Source organism: Carassius auratus, chromosome 35 (assembly GCF_003368295.1).
Source record: "Carassius auratus strain Wakin chromosome 35, ASM336829v1, whole genome shotgun sequence".
NCBI lineage: Eukaryota > Metazoa > Chordata > Actinopteri > Cypriniformes > Cyprinidae > Carassius > Carassius auratus.
In genome coordinates, this window is record NC_039277.1 from 2,217,881 (window position 1) to 2,239,533 (window position 21,653).

The 21,653-nt window shown below is 38.5% G+C and overlaps 1 protein-coding gene across 1 annotated transcript in view; it reads left to right on the top strand.

The window, feature by feature from the left end:
- Nucleotides 1–4,662: 4,662 nt before the first annotated feature.
- Nucleotides 4,663–21,653, top strand: part of plppr1 (phospholipid phosphatase related 1) — a 71,565-nt gene continuing 54,574 nt past the window's right edge. The window contains exon 1 of the mRNA XM_026219292.1: nucleotides 4,663–5,018. The gene's annotated coding sequence lies outside the window, so the exon portion shown is untranslated. The remainder of the gene's footprint in view (nucleotides 5,019–21,653) is intronic.

Genomic DNA, 21,653 nt, shown 5'->3' on the forward strand with positions numbered 1-21,653 from the left:
GGTGCACTTTAAGCCATGAAAGGAATAGTTCACCCGACAATGAATATTTGCTGAATATTCCCTCAGGTCATCCAAGATGTAGATGAGTTTGTTTCTTGATTTTGTGTCATTGCATCACTTGCTCACCAGTGGATCCTCTACAGTGAATGGGTGCCGTCAGAATGAGAGTCCAAACATCTGATAAAAACATCACAATAATCCACAGCACTCCAGTCCATCTCTTAATGACTTTAGATGCCAAAAGTTAAAGGTTTGTAAGAAGCAAATTAATTATTAAAGGGAACATGGGATGCCCATTTTGATTCTTTAAGGTCTTCATGAAATGTCTGCAAGATACTTTGGTTAAAATTCCTCAATGGTCGTGTAAAACAACAAAATATTTACCTTGTCAAAAACAGCTCTGTTGAAAGTGAGCCATTTTTTGGTGCATGTCTCTTTAAATGATAATGAGCTCTGCTTATCCAGCCCCTCTCTTAGTTGGAAAGATTTGCCAATAATCATAAAAAAATATATAAACTGCAAGAGGTTCACGAGTTTATGAAAAGCAAATAATTAAATCATAGAAATATAAAATTAAAATAAACAATTTAAAAATAAAATCAACTGAAAAAAAAAAAAAAAAAATTGTTTACCAGCATATGACAATTAAGAAATGTTAAATAACTTTGAATATTTAAATGTGATAATTTATTATTAACTCATTACCTTCAAATATCAGGGGTACTTCAAGGAAATATATCACGTGAAAGAAGATCATAAGACAAAAAAAAGTTGGGAATGCCTGAATTACATGTAAATAAGAAACGTGAACATGCATATCTTAATGTGCTTGGATGACAAAAGCTTACCAAAGAACACGATGTAATACATGGTTAAATATCCACTGAGTGATCATTCAAATAACTGAATGTGTTCATCAGTAGTTGATGCAGTTTGAAAATGCTGGGAAAAAAACTTTTTAAAACTGAAATGATTTTTATATAATTTTTATATAATCCCTAATAACGCTTCCTCTAGTGTAAAACTCTATCTCCCTTTGTCCTCTCACATCAAAATCCAACAACATATATATATATATATATTACAACCAACGGCATTTGATCTATGCAGATTTCACTCCTCATTCAGACCAGATGATTTTTTCACCGAACAAAGCAACATTTATATGATATTAAAATGCAAAAGCTGATGCATGATAAGTAGAAAAGTAATAGGATCTGATGATCACCGGCACTGACGTGCAGCACACTCCATCAATCCACCGTTCATTATGCAAACCCACACTCTGTTTCACCAACTGTCTGCTCCGTGAGGATCTGTAATGATATAGGCAGACATTTCATGGGAGTCTTTATCGCTGATGATTGTTTTAATTGTTGTTTTACAGACACATAACATAAAGCCATTTTCAGGTCCAGATGAACTCACATGCTCAAACTCAGCAGCCTTATAATAATCATAAACTGTCATACTTTAATAAAATGTGTAATGAACATGAGGAAAAACAACCTCCCCTCCGTCACCAAATCTGGACAGCACTCATCGTTTATATGGTGTTTTGAAGTACATGGGTTGCATGATACATGCTTCCCACTTCCCACATTTATGAAAGAAAAAATCACTGATCAGAATCCGTGTTTATGAGATTTAATGGGAGATGTATGATTCATGAACAAATTATATGTGAGTCAGATCTTTTCAGTGAATCAGTGGGTTCATTTAACAGAACTTGTCTGGATGATATGTTCATAATTAGTACCAAAAAAATGTAAATGTCCTCCACCTCAGGCCATCCAAAATGTAGTTGATTTTTGTTTCTTCATCAGATTTGGAGAAATGTAGCATTGCATCTTGTGTTCACCAGTGGATGCCCTGCAGTGAATGGGTGCCGTCAGAAAGAGAGTCCAAACAGCTGATAAAAACATCACAATAATCCACACCTCTCCAGAACTTCTCTGGATGATCTGTTAATGAATAAGACTGATCAAATTCTCAAAACTTCAAATTATTTCATGCAAGCATGCCATCACTGTGGGTGGGTATTTATTTATTAAATAAATGCATTTAATACGTATACGCATAGCTACGTACATAAATGAATGAATGTATGAATGTTCAGGGTATAAATATACTATCAAAATCATAAAAACTCTTTTATTTTAATTTCCACAAATTCTCATTACACACATACACATATTTACAGAATATATAACAGACAGAGAGAGAGAGAGAGAGAGAGAGAGAGAGAGAGGGCGTGGGTCATCTCCCCCCTGGGGAGAATTTTACCTCATCTTACCCTGTATATGATTATATTTGGTTACATCTGATTACACAAATTTGTTGTTTCAGATAGCCTAAAAAACAAAAAAAAAAACAAACAAAAAAAAAAACATTTCTTTACCATTGTCAGTAATAAAAGAGAAATGAGTTGATGAGAAGAGGATTTGGCCTAATAGTTAATGATTAAATACAAAGGAGAGTCTTCCCCTCTCAGATGCATTGAAAGCTGCTGGCCTGAGGGGTAAACACACACACACACACACATAGAGAGAGAGAGAGAGAGAGAGAGAGAGAGAGAGAGAGAGAGCACAAAGCAACATGCACTCTCTGCATTCCTCCAGTCTCTTTGTCCAAACTGCATATATTAAACGCCCGACAGCACATCCTCAGCGCAAACAGATGCCTGCCATGATGACAAATGATCATCTGATAGTAGCTGCCCCGTGAAACATGTTTTGTGGGCGTGAACAGGACATGTTCTTGTTTTACTTGTTGGTATAAGTAAACGTGCGTTCACATGGACGTATGTTGCCGTTTTTGAGACTAAAGTAGCTCAAACGAGCTTTATTGTAGCATCCCAAACGTTCAAATCACAGCACGCTTATGTTTGGAAACCATTGGGGTCTTGTCTGGAGTTTTTTACACTGTTAAAGAGTTGGATTCCCATGCTAAACATGGACAAAGTTTCAAAAATTAAGTTGTACAGTACATTTGAAGGAGTATTTTTGTTCCAAAAATACTCCTTCCGGTTTGTCACAAGTTTCAGAAAGTTTTTTTCGAGTATGGCTCTGTGTGACGTTAGATGGAGCGGAATTTCCTTATATGGGTCCTAAGGGCACTTCTGCCGGAAGAGCGCGCGCTCCCGTATAGCAGAGCACTGAGAGCACAACAGACTTCACTGATCAGAGCGAGAGCGTCGCGAAATGTCACAAAAGAAGTGTGTTTTTGGCTGCGAGGGCAGCACAACCCTGCACAGATTACCAAAAAAAAAAAAAAAAACAGCATTAAGGGACCAGTGGATGGAGTTTATTTTTACAGAGCATCAACGGAGTTGTGCAAGTGTTTGTGTTTGTTCCCCTGCATTTCGAAGATGCTTGTTTTACAAACAAGGCCCAGTTTGACGACGGATTTGCGTATCGTTTATTTCTTAAGGATAATGCAGTCCCAACGAAAAAGGGTCACGATCGGGTGTTGGAACCGCAGGCGGTGAGTAAAACTGCTTCAAATGTCTCTGTGTTGTTAACTTAGCTATCGGCGTGTAAGCACATCAAGTAAACAACATGCGATGTTGGCATCAAACTGCACTTTCCACATGTACAGCTTAAAAAACAAAAAACAAAAAAAAAGACGACATAAGGTGGAACCGCTTAGCAAATATGTATAGTTTCAGTACATACCACATAGAGACGTCGTTGCTAATGCTGCTCTTGTTAAATTTCAGCCTCTGGATTTGATTCTGGATCATAAATATACGCTGAATCTGACTGTTAGCCATGGTTTGTTTTTGGATGATGTTTTTTTAATGTCACAGCTTCCAAACGCTCTCAACGCAAAATCCTACTCGCGCTCGTGATTCTTTAGCTCCGCCCACAGGTCACGCCTCCAGGCGCTCGTGTTTTTCCGGGAAAAAACGGTACAGACTATATTTCTCTTATAAATATGATAAAACTTAAGACTTTTTGGAGTTATGAAGGATGCAGTACTACTCTATAGGTACTCAAGATTAACAGGATATTGAGTGAAAACTAGCATCCCCCCCCCCCCCCCTTTAAGTCCATGTCCAGTTCGCAAACAAATCGTTCTTTTGAACCGATTATTTTTTAGGGAGTCTGTTGAAAACATTTCTGAAGTTGACTGAAGTCACTTTCAAACCAAGTAGTTTTCTCTTAGTCAGCTTAAACCTGATGCGAAATCTGCATTGGGAAAATATTTCGTCCTCACATCAAAATAAAGTCTTGCGGACCCAGATGGAAACTGCGGGATTTCACCCGTGAAAATCCGCTAAAATGTAAACGTGACCGCATTTTACCACTTTTCAGAAATGACTCAGAATCGATTTTTGAACCAGTTCACTGAACCCGTGCGATCAAATGAATCGAATTCCCACCGCTTGTGCACAAGTAGGTCTCTGCAGGAATTAATGGGAGTTACCAGATCAGTGTGTTTTTACACCATGATACCTGATTGGTTGATGTAATAGTGACGTTAGGTTTAGGGGTGGGGTTGGGTAAGGGGGATCATTTAGATGATTTATTTTTTGCATGATTTAGAAACACCCAGCAGTTTGAAAACACCCACATGGTGATAAACGCCCACTTTTGCTCTGCAGAGACCTAAGTCTCCTTGTGCACGTACTCCCACCTCGAATTTCCCTGTTCTTCTCCCGCGAAGGCTCGGCTGCTGAGTATTAATCACATCACGCTGATAACTCTAGTAGATTTAGCATTGCGTTGCGTCATAAATATTCACGAGCGACTCCTTCACCATAGTAGGACGGGTACATTCGGGTTCCCGGCCCCGCCTCCCACTCTTCCCAGCGTCTGTGTGTTTGTAACTGAGTGTGTGTGAACTCCTTGAGCATTCACGATCGCCTCTAATCACTGATCTCCAATCAAACACTAAACCCAGCTACGCAGAAACGCTGCAGAAAACGCAGATAATGGAATACCGGTTTTCCGAATCTATGCCCAAATGAACACTGATGGATTAATTCGGGAGTAATATACATCAATCGCACGGTAAGTTGCTAGAGGAGGTCGGAGGGGTGAAATGAAGAGGCATGTGGTAGATTGTTGCAACCTGCCATTGTCTCGTGCGTCCGGTAATATTTTGTTTCCATTTTACATTTGTTGGCAAAGAAGCGAGGACATTTCTTAACACGCCTTTTATTTACATCTTTCAAAAATAATTGCATATATAATTGTAATAGTAAAGCATGTACAACCTGACTTGTTCGGACACCTAGTGAAAGCTACATGCTGAAGTGATCTTCTCATCCTAGTCTTGATGGAGCATCTCCGCGATGATTGACAGCTGTCTCCATGGTATGATGCATCAGTGATGTAGAATTTGCATTTGAAAGGCATAAAGTGTACTAATAGTGAAGTTCCGAAGATTTTGTGCATCAAGCAAAATAGATAAATTATACATGATTATTTTTACGAACAAATACGAAGCAGAATCGTGTTTGATGATTTGACATTTATCTGATTTGTCCCAATGCCATCTGTAAAGCCATGGGCACACAGATGGGTCCACGTAGCCTTTGGGTTCAGTTTTATTCAATCAGATACATGTTTTGGCCAGAAAAGCAGAATTCTGTGATTTATGTAGTGATTTACTGTATCCTGCAGACTTGTGATGATCATTTGGGATCTTTCTGCACCAGTGCAGGACTGTAGTATATTGTGAAGCCACATGGTCACATGATGGGGAAACCCTCAAGTGAGTGGGCCACAGATTTTAATGCATGTTTAAAGCATGGTCTCTGGTTGCTGTGGTTGCCCAAATTGAAAATAAGTTTACTTTATAATGATTACAGGCATTTTGTGTGGATTGTAGTCACACTTGTCCTGAAATCATACAGTATTGCAGCCTAATGTTATAAACTGAAACAACAACAACAACATCAACAAAACAACAAAGTACAAAAGCTGTCACTAGGGTGGCACCTCTTCAAAAGGTAGCCTACACATTTGCACCTTTATTTAGCTCTAAAGGGTGGATTTTGATAGCTTAAATGTATATTTTAGTGTCTACGGTTTACATATTGGTATCCTTTGCAAGGGTACTGCAACTTAGTTTTTTTTTTTTTTCTGAGGGTATGTTAGTGTTAAGTAAGCTGGTGCTTATTTGATTGGTGAAATATGGGTGTTTTTGTTCAACTGAGCTATCCAAGTGGAGAGAAATTGAATTGGCCATCTGAATGAAGTCTGAGTTTGGTGTTTAAACAAACTACTTGTGTCTTAGTTTGTTTGTCTTTAATTCCAGAGTGGCTTTTTGTGCCATGGAACGATTTTACTAGCATTATTTGTTTAGCTAGATTTAGCTAACATGTACTAAGTATGCTTGTGGAGCAAAAAGTCAGTCAGTCATTATTGTCTGATTTTTTTTTTTTTTTTTTTTTTACTAAGTAAGACATGCTTCTGGATCGACATCAGCTTTTTTTGTCATTCCTGTCAGACTAACCCAGCTGTAACTCTGTAAGCCGCTCTAAAGTCCCAGCCTGATAATAATGTTGTTGGAGCTCCGTCGCCAGCCCTAACCCTAAAATCTGATTGGATGACAGGACTGTTGTTCCTGGACCAACAAGGATGTTGACGAACATAGCTTGTCTAGGACAACGAAAAGCCTATAGAGAGACTCATTTGGTAACATCTGTTCATGACAAGTGAACACATGGCTGATAGACGGATGGGAATCTCACAGTATGCCTGAACTATCAAAGACTGATTCCTGCTGCTGGATTTCATTTCAGTTGTAGTTCAACATGGTTACTATCATTTAGCAACTACACAATATATAGATACTAGTACAGTATGTAATTAAAAAGGTAATGCTAGAGAGTTTTTGCATTTGTCAGAGGTCCGGTTTAGGGTTTCCAAAGTCATGGAAAACCTGGAAATTGAGGGAAAAATTTAAAAGAAAGAAAACTGGGACTTGCTTAGACCTCTTTTCTTGAGCTCTTAAGGTAGAAGTTACTGTAAGGTGCAGCAAATGTGAACCATCACACATGATTTACTATATACTAACCTCAGTATCCTGTCCGGTTGGAAAATCTGTGAGACTTGGTGCAAGTAAAACATCTGAGCACACATTCACAGCTCATCATGTTTGCCAAGGGTTTATTTGTCGATTTTCGTTTGGAAAGTGTCCTGGCAATGTTTGAACAGCATGATATATAGACAAGTAGTTGATTGTTTAGTTGTAAAAGCACCATTTAATCGAAAAATGCTATGAAGTGTGCCAGGTCAGATATCCATCTGGTGTGAAGTCAGCTGTAATGCTGACCTGAGAGACAGGAAGATGAAAAATACTGAGATCCGCTGTGACCCCTTTCATTCTTCTGATGATTTTAATTACTCAGCAGTTGAAATGCAAAGGAAAATCACGGTTTCCCAATGGAAAAACTTTTTGCGGGGCACTGCTGACTTTCCTGTACACCAGTAATCGATTTTCCTCGACTGTTAATTGCTGGTAAATTGGAAAGAGGAAATAGTGCTCAGCTCTTAGAGGGTTTAAAGCAAGAATTATCCATGCGAGACGCTTCAGATTTATGTGTTCGTTCTAGAGAACACATTTAAACTGAACCCTGCTTGACTGTGCTTCATTTGCTCATTTCTGTTCTGACATATTTAAACCGGGTTAGATGAATACTTAACCCATCACACAGTTAAAAAACAGTACTGTTCCATATACACGTTAAAACTATTTTTTATGTTTTATGTTTATGAAATGCTCGTTTTCACTCAATATCCTGTTAATCTTGAGTACATTTATAGTACTGCATCCTTCATAAATCCAAAAAGTCTTTAGTTTTATTATATTCATAAGAGAAAGATAGTCTGTACCAATTTTTCCCGGAAAAACACGACCGGCTGGAGGCGTGACGTGTGGGCGGAGCTAAAGAATCACGAGCGCCAGTGGGCTTTTGGTAAGCTGTGACATTACCCAGAGCCGTTGAAAAACATATTAAAGGCTCTGACATTACCGTGAGGGAAAACCCATCATCCAAAACAAACCATGTCTTACAGTCAGATTCAGCCGTTTATTTATGATCCAGAATCAGATCCAGAGGCTGAAACTGAACGAGAGCAGCAGCAGCAACGACTCGCTCCGAGCGGGGCTCGAACCCGGGTCTCTGGCACGGGAGGGGACGCACTAACAAGGAGGCAGAGATATTTGAAGCAGTTTTACTCACCGCCTGCGGTTCCAACACACGATCGTGACCCTTTTTCCTTGGGATTGCATCATCCTTAAGAAATAAACGATACGCAAATCCGTCGTCAAACTGGGCTTTGTTTGTAAAACAAGCATCTTCGAAATGCAGGGAACAAACACAAACACTTGCACATCTCCGTTGATGCTCTGTAAAAATAAACTCCATCCACTGGTCCCTTAATGCTGTTTTTTTTGGTAATCTGTGCAGGGTTGTCTTGCCCTGGCAACCAAAAACACACTTCTTTTGACTTTTCGCGACGCTCTCGCTCTAATCAGTGAATCGCTCTGATCAGTGAAATGTCTGTGCTGCTCAGCCTCGCTATACTGGAGCGCGCGCTCTTCCGGCAGACGTGCCTCAGGACCCATATAAGGAAATTCCGCTCCATCTAACGTCACACAGAGCCATACTCGAAAAAAACTTTCCGAAACTTGTGACAAACCGGAAGGAGTATTTTGGGAACAAAAATACTCCTTCAAACGTACAACTTAATTTTTGAAACTTTGTCCATGTTTAGCATGGGAATCCAACTCTTTAACAATGTAAAAAACTCTGTATGCATGAAATAGCATTTCACCCCCCCTTTAATATGGATTTTATTGTGATTATTGCTAAATAATGTTGTACTGTAAAATATAAAATAGACAATTGAATAAAAATGAATAGATATTTGTGTTTTATAGTAGAACTTTAAAATGACTTAAAATTACTAATAGATGTGTTCATGTCTTCATTTTAAACCGTTAAACCATCTAGTTTATATTTTGGCAGTTTACCTATGTGTTCATCTGCAGCTTGGTACTTTGGCATCGCAGAGTTCGATTTTTAGTAAATGAAGGTGCTCTGAAATGGGCAACACATGTATTTATTCAGTTAAATCACAACTTTAACGGTTTAACTGTCATATTAAAGGGATAGTTCATCCAAAACTGAAAATGACCCCATGATTTACTCACCCTCAAGTCTTAGGTGTATATGACCATATAAATGGCAGCTTAGGTGTGTATTACTTTCTTCCTTCAGACGAATACTATCAGATTTTTATGAAAGAATGTTCTCTTCCAAGCTTTATAATGGCTGTGAATGGTTGGTTGAGTTTTTGAAGCCAAAAAAGTGTTATAAAAGGCTACATTCACACTACAGGGCTTTATGCTCAATTCCAATTTTTTGAAAAAAATAGATTTTTTTGCAAGGCCGTTCACATTTCCAATTATATGCGACCTTTTGTGATCTCCTGTGTGAACGTGAAATGGGCCAGAAGTGACCCGCATGCGCAGAAGTACTCAACGGTGAACGACGTCACTCGTTGTTTGCGGAAGTAGCTAACGTTAAACATGGATGTCAACAACAGTGTAGTCAACAGCGGAGCTCTTTTTGCAATATAAAAGTTATTTTCCCAACAGAGCCAGCACAATTACAATCTTCTCGTTTTAAGAAGAAAATTAAGAAGGAGGAGAGCAAGGTTTTTGGCCATGGCGTTTTGCGGAGCAGTGTTAGCAACGTCGGTACAGAGAAACGTGTGGGTGCGGAGTCGCAGCCAGGAGTGGTGGGATACTGATGTGAGTGGCTCTTCTCGTTCCTGCCTACTTCAACGCAGAATTGTGACGTTTGTAGCGTATCAATGACGTATGGGTCGGAGACATGTGGCCTGGCCGTTCAGACGGAGGTCGCATTTCAAAAGATCGGATACGTATCGGATTCAGGACCACATACCTAAGTGGCCTGGGTCACATTTGAAAAGATCGGATCTGTGTCGTTCAGACTGTCATGAAAAGATCAGAAACAGGTCGCATAGGGTAAAAAAAAAATCGGAATTGGGTCGTTTCAGCCTGCAGTGTGACCGTAGTCAAAAAGTACTTTACACAACTCTGGCGGTTTATCCATATATGTATAAACTATTACCTCTAGCTTCCTCTCTCATACGTGTGTTCATGAGAGAGTGGCGTCGAGTAGATGATGTGGGACGTAGGTTTAGCGTGAGCTCTGGTGAGAAGTGATGAACACAGAAGAGCAGAGGAGAGAGCAAAACAAAACACCAGTCACACAATTTAAGAACAAAACAAGGATTTGTAAAGAAAAATGTTGTTTTGATATAAACCAAGAAGAGATTAGATTTCCTGTGCTGTAAACAAAACTTGGTTCTCGTGAGACTAGTGTATTCTCACCATAGCTCTATCATCTGGATGCTACTCTCTCATAAATGAGAAGCTAGAGAATACAAAAAGTTTTAAACAAGGATATTTTTCTTACACAAACACATCACTTCTCTTCAGGAGGCCTTCATTAATCCCCTGGAGTCATGTGGAGTACTTTTTATGATGAATGGATGCACTGTTTTGGGCTTCAAAATCTCAACACCCATTCACTGCCATTATAAAGCTTGGAAGAGCCAGGACATTTTTTAGTGTAACTACAATTGTATTCGTCTGAAAGAAGATGGCTTGAGGTTGAGTAAATCATGGGGAAATTGTCATTTTTGGGGGAACTATCCCTTTAACTATCCCACGAAGTTGACTTCATTTTGATATATGATGCAGCCATAATTCATAACGGTTAGTAATATCTCGTAAAGCCCAGCTACAAGCTCAGTGAAACAACTGCAGAAGCTCTAACTCTAACCATAACCTTAGCATAGTGTCAGTATCCTGATGATGTCGTTAACATTACTGTTTGTCACTATGGGATCCAGCCATTTTTTAAAGACTAATCTGTTTTTGACTGGCATGGCTGCATGATTAAGTTGATCAATTAAATCCGCTGGGTTTGGTGTTTGCGCTTAACTGGTTTAAAAAAACAACAAAACAAAACAAAACAAAAAGAATTACACGGAAACCATAAAGGATGGTTAAAAAAATTTGTTTATAAGTAATTTTAAGTATAAGTAATCCTGAAAATACTGTTAAAAATGTATAATGAAAAAAATTAAGGTGGGGACAGGGTTAATTGTATAGAGGGCAGATCTGAATCTGAGCTTGCAGTTGATTGTATGTAATGAGCAGGGTTTAAGCAGACTAAAAGTCTGGGGTCCAACACCAAAGAGAAGTCTGTCATTTCATTGGAAGGTTATGACATTTTGATTAAACATTACTAGTCAAATGTGGACAGACGATTCGTACAACAAGACGAGTAAAATGCATTTAGAATGTAAACTAAATTTCCATTTCATGATGACTTTAAAGAGTAACTACATCCTAAACCAACTTTTTTTAGTTAATGATCTGTACGAATGGGGCTTTATTAGTGCTGTTCATTGATTCAAGAAACTTTTTTGACATTTGAGTATAAAGTGTTTTAATTATAAAAGATATAGAGTAAAAACGTCTGAGTGCTGCCATCTTCAGGTTGAATGGTGGCTACTACAGTTGATTTTTCCTATTGGATGTTTGCGGTGCCGGTTGAAGTAAGCAGTTTCCAGCTCACCACACCCCTTGGTACGAGCTACCACGCCCTTGGCAGTGTAAAACTGTCTTGTTCCCTCAAAATCACTGTGAGTCAGGAGTTGGAATTGCGAGTATTGAAAATAACCAGGATAGAGCATTATAGCATCTATTTAGCATAGCATTTATATCGTTTTTTTTTTTTATTATTTCGTGTAGCCTATGTAGTTAATTAGCATAGTTGTTAGTGTAACGTTAGTATTGTTAGAAGCATAGCTAGTTAGTAGCATAGTATTGCATCAGTTAGGATAGCTTCAAGTTGGTGTAGATTTATTTGTATTTAGTACAGTGGTCAGGATGGTACATAGGTGTAGTGCTGCTGGTTGCAACAGCACTGCTGGACTGCATAGTTTTCCAGCAGACTTGAAAATTAGGCACCAGTGGTTGCATGCACTTGGCTTGGAAGACCGCGAGTTCCCGTCCAGAGCTGGAGTGTGCAAACTGCATTTTATGCAGGATCGCTTCTCCAAAGCAATGGAGGTGGAAATATATTCCACACAGCTCGCGCTGAAAAGCGACGCAGTGTCGATCGCGATTCAGGAGTTAAGACCGCAGTTTGAACTCAGGCCCTGGCCCTGTGTCCACAGACACTTTGACGTCCTCCACTTCAGGTGAAGGTGGGGGAGAAAAGTCCTCTACTTCAGATGAATGCTTTGTTGCAAAGCTACTTGCGTTGCTACAGTCACTCTCCATTTTAGCGACTCTGACAGCAGCTGTCAATTAATCCATCACTGCAGGTCTCAGGTTCACACCCCACCTGCTCAGCCCCACCCTCGGTTTGTCCCCTCTGTCTCCGCTGTGCTCTGCCCACTTTTCAGCATTTTTCAAATATTGTCAGTGGGTGGAGTCAGACTCTGACCAGGGGTTTAGTTACCCTTTAAGCAGAGAGTATCATATCGATTAGCTTATCAACTGTTGAAATCAATAGTGTCTAAAGTATTCTTTGTGTAAGGAACACTATTTGAGTTCCTCTGAAGAGTTTCTACTTATGAAGATCGTTCCAGTTCAGCCATAGAGAGCAAGGTGGCTTTCTACCCTTAGAAATAGAGTCTGTGTACCAGTTGGTCCTTCATCATTTATCATGTGCTGGGTCTCATGAACCCCCGGTCCATTAGTGGCTTCTGACTGGTATCACATTACACTGATGGCAGTCGGAGAGATGTTGTTCTGGAGATATGTCACAGCCATTCCCTCGGGGCAGCGCTTGGATCTCAGGCTCAGATATGCCAGCAGGAGAGATGCTGTTCTGGCTGGGATGGACACAGCCAGAAGGGCTTTATCTCATCTCAACCTCAGTGGCAAATAACTAGGGCTGCACAATTAATGGAATGAGATTAATCACGATTGTCATGCTCATTTATTCAGTAAAGCCGGTACTGTGATTAGCAGTTAATCTCCATCACCTGCTTTCAGGTGGAACAGCATTTACTACACTACACTCCTCTAACAAGCTATGCAAAATCGTGTTCTTAATCGCAGACAATAAAATTGTAGGATTATGAAATCGATTAAATTTTTTGCAATATTGACAGCTGTTTGCGTATCTTCTCTGAACTATGGCTGTGTGTGGTAAATGTTGCTCCATCTTAGAGCATGTGGAAATACCACATTTAATAACATGTTTTAACTCCAAATTCACTTCATCACGTCAGTCGACTGTTTAAAGTAAATTCTTTTGATGATGTGACTTCTTAAACAGATTAATTAAGGCACACAATGTTTCATTGTATTCTAAGCAGTGATAAAGCCTTGCCTTGCCTTCTGTTCATTCAGCTGCAGCGATTTCTTATTTGGGCCATTATTGTTGGGCGATATGGTAATTTTTCAGATCGTCGTATCGTCAGCCCGTGAGATCGACGATACACAATATTTATTGTCCATGGGTGGAGCAAGAGAGAGACTCTTTGTTCTTGTCATAGCATAACTATTTGGTGTTTTAAACCACGCAGATGCGCGCGAGAGAGCCTGTGGAATCACGAATAATCGAAAGACACACTTTCAAACATAGTGATAAACTAACGTTAAATAAAAAAAATACTGTATTTAAAACAGCTAGTTCATATGTGGTTGGACGCAACTGTCATATTGTGCGTCCGGTGACAAATTTTACGCATCTGCGCATGGAAGTTATCAGTCTGAATGTTCTGCAAGAATCAGTCAATGGTGAAAATCAATAGTAGATTTCATTTAAAGTCCAGCAGTTTAAAACTAATATTGGACATAAATGAACACTTTAAATATAAAGTATTGAAAACAGGTAAGTTCATATATTTGGAGTTAAGTTGAACTGAACTAATGCATCAGTCATACAGTGATCCGGACCGCGCACCTCATGAGACCGAGAACAACGCACCGTCACAGAAACAAGAATGAGACGCATTCTAACATAACTGTGGAATTAAACTCAGTTAGTGAGGGCTCGTTTAAAATATTGTACATACACAGGCCGTTCAGATTACTTGTTAAAGTGCAATGAAATGCCTTATATCTGCAGACGATGTGCGTCTGTTTGTGGATGTAGACTTTGTAAAGGCCAAAACTATGTATTTTGCATGCATCACATTATATTGTGGAGTGCATGAAAATGATAACAAGGAGGCAGAGTGAGGATGATAAATTCCCTCTGCCGCCTTGTTATTATTTTGTCTTTACTTTATTTGTAACGCCACCAACACCAACTCTTCGTTTTCGATCTCTTTCATTTCATGGATTTAACGAGTTATCCGAGTCAAAGTGTTACAACTTCTTCAGCGAGAACGGGCTCTAATCCTCTTTTGCGCGCACATGCGCATGTGTGTGTAAGTGTGTGAAATGCTGTGCTGATGTGAAATAGCTGGGTAGTTTGATAGCCAAATTATAATAGGCAGACTAAAAAAATTATAATAGTTATTATATTTATAACTTAATACATTAATAGTAGGGCTGTAGCTATCGAATATTTTAGTAATCGAGTATTCTACCAAAAATTCCATCGATTAATCGAGTAATCGGATAAAATGTGTTTTTGCTTAATTAAAGTGCAATATTAATTATGCAAGAGAAAATAAGACTCCTGGGTCTCTTAAAATGAACAACTAAGTCAAACTTAACTTTTTGGTAAACAAAGGGGATTTACTATTAAAAATAAAACATGAAAGAAATGTTGTGTGATTAAACCTTAAAAAACAGACCTTTATTTTGACGGCTTGACTTACCTTTACAGTTCTGTGTGTGATGTGACGCTAGTTTTACTCTCAAATCAAATGGTCAAATGCTCATGAGTGACTGTCAGAGCAGTTGGCTTATTTAGTGAGACAGCACGCGCGTTTCAGTGTGTGTGATAAAGGAACTCGCGCTTCTGCTCCATTCATTAACAGAGACACGCAGAACATGCAGGATTGATATTTAAATAGACTGTTCCAGCTTAATATTTACAGATATTAGTCCATATCGTGATTTGATGTAACTGCAATGACCTATTTTTGATTAATTCATTCAAAATCTGGCAAATTCCGTGCCATTCCGCGTTAAACTGTAAAATCCGTTTTTATGACTGGATTCCGCGATTCCCTCCGCGTTTTCTGCATCGCGGTAATCATAGGGCCCTAGTTGTGGAATGTCAGCTCTATCTACAATGGACAGTTGGACACACACCACGACATTGTCTTTACGTTTGTCCGCGCCCTCAAATCAAAACACTGCTGACTCCTTGCATTATGCGATTTCAGACTCCGCGCTTGTGTCTCCTTCCGCTTTGTGGGTAACGTAAACTCGCTGTGTCACAAGCATTGCGAAAGAACCTGACGTGAGATTTAAAATAAAGGCTTCGAGGCAGAGGAATTTGCCTCGATCATTTTTTGTAATCGATTAACTCGAGTTACTCGAGGAATCGTTTCAGCCCTAATTAATAGGAGAATGTCAGAGCCTAATATTGTCTTGACTATGGACAGAGACATCTGCTTACATTGATATCTCTGACTTTCGTCGATACACGATTCTATCATCTATCGCCACAAGCTTATGGGGCATATTTGTATTTTCAGCGCGAAAGCTCTGATAACAGAACTGTGCTTCACTGAAAGATACGCATGACAATAACTGCTTCTGCCAAATTGCGATTTAATCTCAATTAATTGTGCAGCCCTACAAACAACCCCAACCTGAGTATTTCCCACACATTCCTGCATATTTCATGCAAACAGGATGTTTTGGTCATGTAGTATTTGAGTATGTCATATTTGTGTGGTTTGGTTTTTCCCAAAGGATAAAATAAACCAAGCTAGCTGTTTTTACTCCTTTTTGAGAGCGTAGTCAGTGGAGACCAGGAATAGTTTTAGAATAATTAGTGGTGTTTGCCAAGGCAAGCATTATTGCTCATACTTTTTTTTTTTTTTTGAAAATACTAAGCAATTAATAATTACTTTAGTGAATAAAAAATCCTGCACTCTTTGTGCTACATACATAAATGATTGTGTGAATTGTTGAGGAGAGGGGTTCTATTACTAATTCTAATACTAAGCACTTTGTATTATGGATGATAAAGCATGAAATCTCATATGTTAACACTGAAGAAAGGACCCCAAGCCATAGAGACCAGAATATCTTACTTGTGGGTGGACTCTTTTGACTTGGGCCACAGGGCCAGTAAGTACAAACCTAGCAATGCCCTACCAAACACCCACAATACCCTAGCATCATTGCAATGAGTTTGGCTCAGGCAAGTGCAACTCATATTTCCTTAAATAAATTCAAAAAGCTTGTTCTTTATACTCTTTCCTCTGTGGATCCAAACTAAGGGTTTGTATAATAAAGTTGAAGACAATTTAAAGAAAATAAAAATATGTCCTGCAGTATTATGGCACATTTGATCTAAGTTTAGATTGTTTGTGTCTCTGTGTGTTTTATTTTTATGCAAGGTGTGATGCTGATCAGTTTTCATCTCTTAAGGTGCTGTCACATTTATAATTTTTGAACGTATTCAGCTATTTCACAAATGCTATGTCACACATTTGCAATAGATTTGAGTTGCTAGTAGAAAGCTGCTTGGTTTGACTTCTGTGTAAATTGTGCTTCATATGTCACTACACTGTTTACAATAGACCATGGACCTTTTTGGCCACAGAATTTTGCAAATGTGACCGCATGTTTAAACATTCTTATCTATAAGTTTGATTCTTTTACAAATAATTTGCATGGTTATAAAATTAGTTAATCAAAAACTATATCAAAAGTGGTTTGACATTTAAGACAAAAATGTTAAACAGTTATTCCTTTGTCTGACCTTCTGTCTTCGAGATCAACCCTGCACACATTCTTGAAGCAATATACAGCCTTGTGAATGATGTGTCTCCGGGATTCACGGTCCGAGGCTATAAAGTGGACTCTTACCATAATAACCTGTCAGTGGGTCTTACTGTAGAGTCCTTGAACCGCTTTTTCTGTGCTCCTCTGTCGTGATTGCCAGTGGCGAGTACACCATGCAGTGCAGTATTGAGTAGATGGATGTTGTTCATCCTGGAGATGTGGCCTGCCCAGTGAAGATGTGTCTTGAACACAGCATGGCCTCGATGCTTGTAAGCTCTGCCTGTTCAGAAATTTGTTGGGGAAAGTTACTTCTAAAAGTAATGCATTACAATAATATTCCCTAAAAAACAAATTTGTTACTTAGTTACTTTTTATGGAAAGTAGTACTTTTGCATTACTTTTTCTCTTCTGGACTTGGCTTGCTTGTTTTGCTTGTCTATTTTTGGCAAGTGTAAAAAGCCCTTTCACACCAAAAAGTGAAATGAATAAGCTTTAGGCTGAAGGGAATGTAAATTCAAAAAGATCAAACAAACATTTCAGCTGTACTGTCATTCTGGATTGCACGAAGAATAGGACAAGTTCAACACTTTCTTCTCCATCACAAAACAAAAAGAAATGGAAACAAAAATGTCATTTTCTTCTAAAGTCAGTTTTGCTTAGTATGGTTGAATTGGATCACTGAAGGTCAGCAGTAAAGATGGGTATATATAATATATAAAGTATATTTGTGCAATTTAACTTTGATTATTTTTTATATTATTATTTCAGGTATTATTTCAGGTTTGCATCATATTCTGAGTTTGCTTTTCACTGTTTTTCATTTTGAGGAATAATGTATCTGTTTTTGTGCAAGTGAGGTGAGTAAATGCCAAATGTTCTTATGTAGTCTAGAACACAATAAGCATCACACTTACACAACGCACACACCTACTCCTGATTTCTCTTAACATGAGGACAGGAGAGCTGCCGGTCAATACATTTGAAATCAAAGTAAAACTGAATTGTAAAAGTAATACTTTACTAGTTACTTGAAAAAAGTATCCCGATTACATAACTCACATTACTTGTAATGTGTTACCCCTAAAACTGGATGGAATGGAGGCAGCACTGGTGGAAGTGCTCAAGAAGCTGCAGGTGGTGACAGTAGATGATATTATGTGCTATAGAGCTGACACTTTATGGGGAACAAGGACAGTATCTTTATGGAAGAGCAGTTCATGGATCGATTGGCCATAATTTATATAATGAAAAAAAAAAAATCTGAAGATTGTTATGAAAATTAAAAATACAAATCTGACATGAAAATCTGTCTATGAAAACATGAACACATGATTAGGACAGATTAGATTATGATTATGATGAAGCAATGTTATTAATAAAGGAGCAAGTAATATCTGCATGAGGTGAAGAGTAAACCAATAAACGGAAGCTAATTCTGTGACACATCCTATGATAAATCAGATAACTGAGATACAGATGTAACATTACAACTTGTATCAGCACAATAGAAAGCTAAGTTATGCGTTAGACAGAGAGAGAGAGAGAGAGAGAGAGAGAGAGAGAGAGAGAGAGAGAGAGAGAGAGAGAGAGCGCGAGCTCCCGCTGATGCGTTTTCATGACAGCGCGCTGAAAGATGGGCAAGGACAGATTTTACTATAGATTCCTATAAAGTTCTCATTATAAATGTATGGCAGATTTGTGCTATATTTTTACATACGTTATTAAGTGTAATAGTTGTAATTAAGTTTTATTTTTAAGTTAAGTTTTATTTTCCATAAACCACCTGTGCGTTTTCGAAGCCATATGAATTGCATTATGCCCACAAATATGACGGAAAAAAAGCTTGGCTGAATTATTATAACATCAATAATAAAATAATAACAATAATAAAAGAAAAATAAAACATTTAAGAGCAATATCATTATGGGGCATTGCTTATACGAGCATGAAACGAATCGATGATATGCAGCGATTTCAGCATAATTGTTCATGTTAATTAATTAGACACTATATCTTGCAACTTTTATCTGAAAAGAATTTGCCGATGCAGATGCGAACTTGACCGAAAGTGTAACTCGGATTGCGCTTTACAAACACGAAAGTACAATAAATTCACACTATCGTTATTTTTTTATGTATTCTAATATTTTGTATTCAATTTGCACATTCTGATCAACCAAAATATTATTTAACAGCATCGAAATCACTGATTATTGCTAAATAATTGAATACGATTTAAAATATAGATAAAAACTATGACAGACAAATAATTTTGATTTCGTCATATGTACGAATATGTTTAATGTAATTAGGCTACAAATATATCCAGTCCATTTTTATTTTATAAAGACCATTTCATTATTTGATTTAAAAATTAACACAGAAAGATACTTTTTCTTTTTTTAGCTTCTTTATTCAAGTGCATTTTTTTAACAAAACATTGTCTTTCAGTATAACTTTAGCAGCATATTTTGATCCAGCGGTGAAACGTAGTTTTTAAAAGATAAAGAAAAAAGTTCACCAAGTTTAACCAAACTACTATTATAAGGTATAAAACAGAGATCAAATAGCCTAGATATTTTAACTGTTGCTAAAACTCAAAACTAAAATAATAATTATTTAAAAAAAATTGATATTATATTTACCACGACCGGTGAAACATTCAAATGTCTATTCAAAAAGATAAGGCGGTCTACGTGCTCAGATGAGAGCCGCGTGCGCAGCCTGTTCACATTTAGATGAATAAATTCGCTCCACTGGAACAGATGTTGCAGGAACAGCCAGGCACCACTGGACAAGTAAACATTCTCTGTCCCTGAAACCAATGGGCAGCAAATCTTTCACCACCATTTCAGCGAATAGCTTTGTCGTCTTCTCGGTTCTGCCTGCGTTGCATTTAAGTCTTACGGCAAGTGATTCAATGCTCGTCTGAGTTGCCGCTCTGTTATCGCCAGATATTTTATGTACACATTGTAGATGATAGCGCATTGTTTTTGTTGTAGATGTGTGTGACAGCTTGGCGCTGCACAGCTTAACCTGAACTGTATTTTCATCGTTCTTCTCAAAGGGAAGCCAGCCATCACTACGTGACTTTGAGGCCATGATTATATGTCTTCTTACGTCTTTTGAGGTATCAAGTGGGAAGCTAACCAATCAGAGATCAGGGCGCCGCCCAACGTGCTGCCATAACCAATAATAATAAAAAAAAAATAATAATAATTTCGATCATCGTTTACGTGATCGATCATCGCTGTCGCGGTCGATCACTGTTGCACATCCCTACAGAAAATACCAGCAAATACGCCCCTGACCCAGTGACGTCGAAAGCGACCTCTTACAGGAGATGCTGAGTTATGAAAAGGAGCCACCATTGCCAGCTGACAGCGACCGGCTTTTGAGGTGGAAGATTGGCAGTAATACTCCCACTTTGCGCAGCCTTCATTTAATTGTTTTGAATTGCCTAAATCATAAATGCAGCCGGGTTGAAGCCTGCAGTGATGTTTTTCATTTATGTTATCCCCTCTGCATATATATTTTTTTGGAGAATGTTGCACTCCTGTTGCCGTTTTTTATTCTGCACGAAACATCATGCCAATTACAGCTGAAGATCTTGGGTTTGGTCGGGTTTGGGCTTTATTTATATCATCTTACGCGGGCTCGGGCTTGGTTTGTGAGGTAAACAAGCAGTCATGTGATGTTACGATTAGTACGAGAAAGATAGAGTAGGTGTAACGGAGGCTTGCCTCTGGCGATTACGTTTTGGTTGCACAAATGATTGAATCCACTGTAGATGTCTTCAGCGCATTCCACTGATGGTGCGTCATTATTCACTCATTATAAACAGGTCAAAACTTTTCCAAACCTCAGACTTTGCTTTAGTTGCTGGTGCAACCAAAACGTAATCGCCAGAGGCAAGCCTTCGTTACACCTAACTTTTAAGGCCCGATTACAGCTCTAATGCCAATAAATAAGAAATATTGCTGACGTGTGTGTTTCCAGTGCTCTCTTTACGTTCATCTGTTATTTGGCGTTGAAAAAGGAAACGTCTTTCTTTTTTTTTTACATGGAAAATCGATTTTACAATCGATTCAATGAGCCCTCATTTCTTAAAAAGCGAAAATGCTTTTTTCACAAAAGTGACAGCCCTAGTTGCCGTTATACCAGCCATTAAATGTGCCGATGATACTATCGTCTGTCGGCACAACCCTACTACATTCCTTTTCTGCTTACAGTATCGAATGCTTTGGTAAGGTAAAGGTACATGAAACTGCTTGATGAATAGAGCTGTTTTTCTTCTTGGAGATATATCTGAAGTCAACATATGTAAAGGCTGGGACACACCAAGCCGATTATCGACCTGTTAGGCTAGTGTTTTTTGTTTAATGAACGAGTCATTAATGCAAAACTTATGAAAACGAGCAAGTAAGTCAAGGCGGCACAGACAGAAGGCTGTTGCAATGTTACAGTGCATTTTCTTTCTCAAGCATTACAATATGTCAATATTTTCATAACGGGAGTCACATAAAATGTAGTCTTGTGTAGCCAGACCTTCAGACTGATGGCTTGAATCCATGGCAGCTTTTGTTGGCCAAGGCCCACAAACAAGGGCTTGCCCACATCAAGCTACAAGTGTCAGCTGCGCCACAAGGATGCGTTGTTTCTACGTGTATTTATGCTTTGATCTGAAAGAAAACAGTGCATCCTTGTAGCGCGGC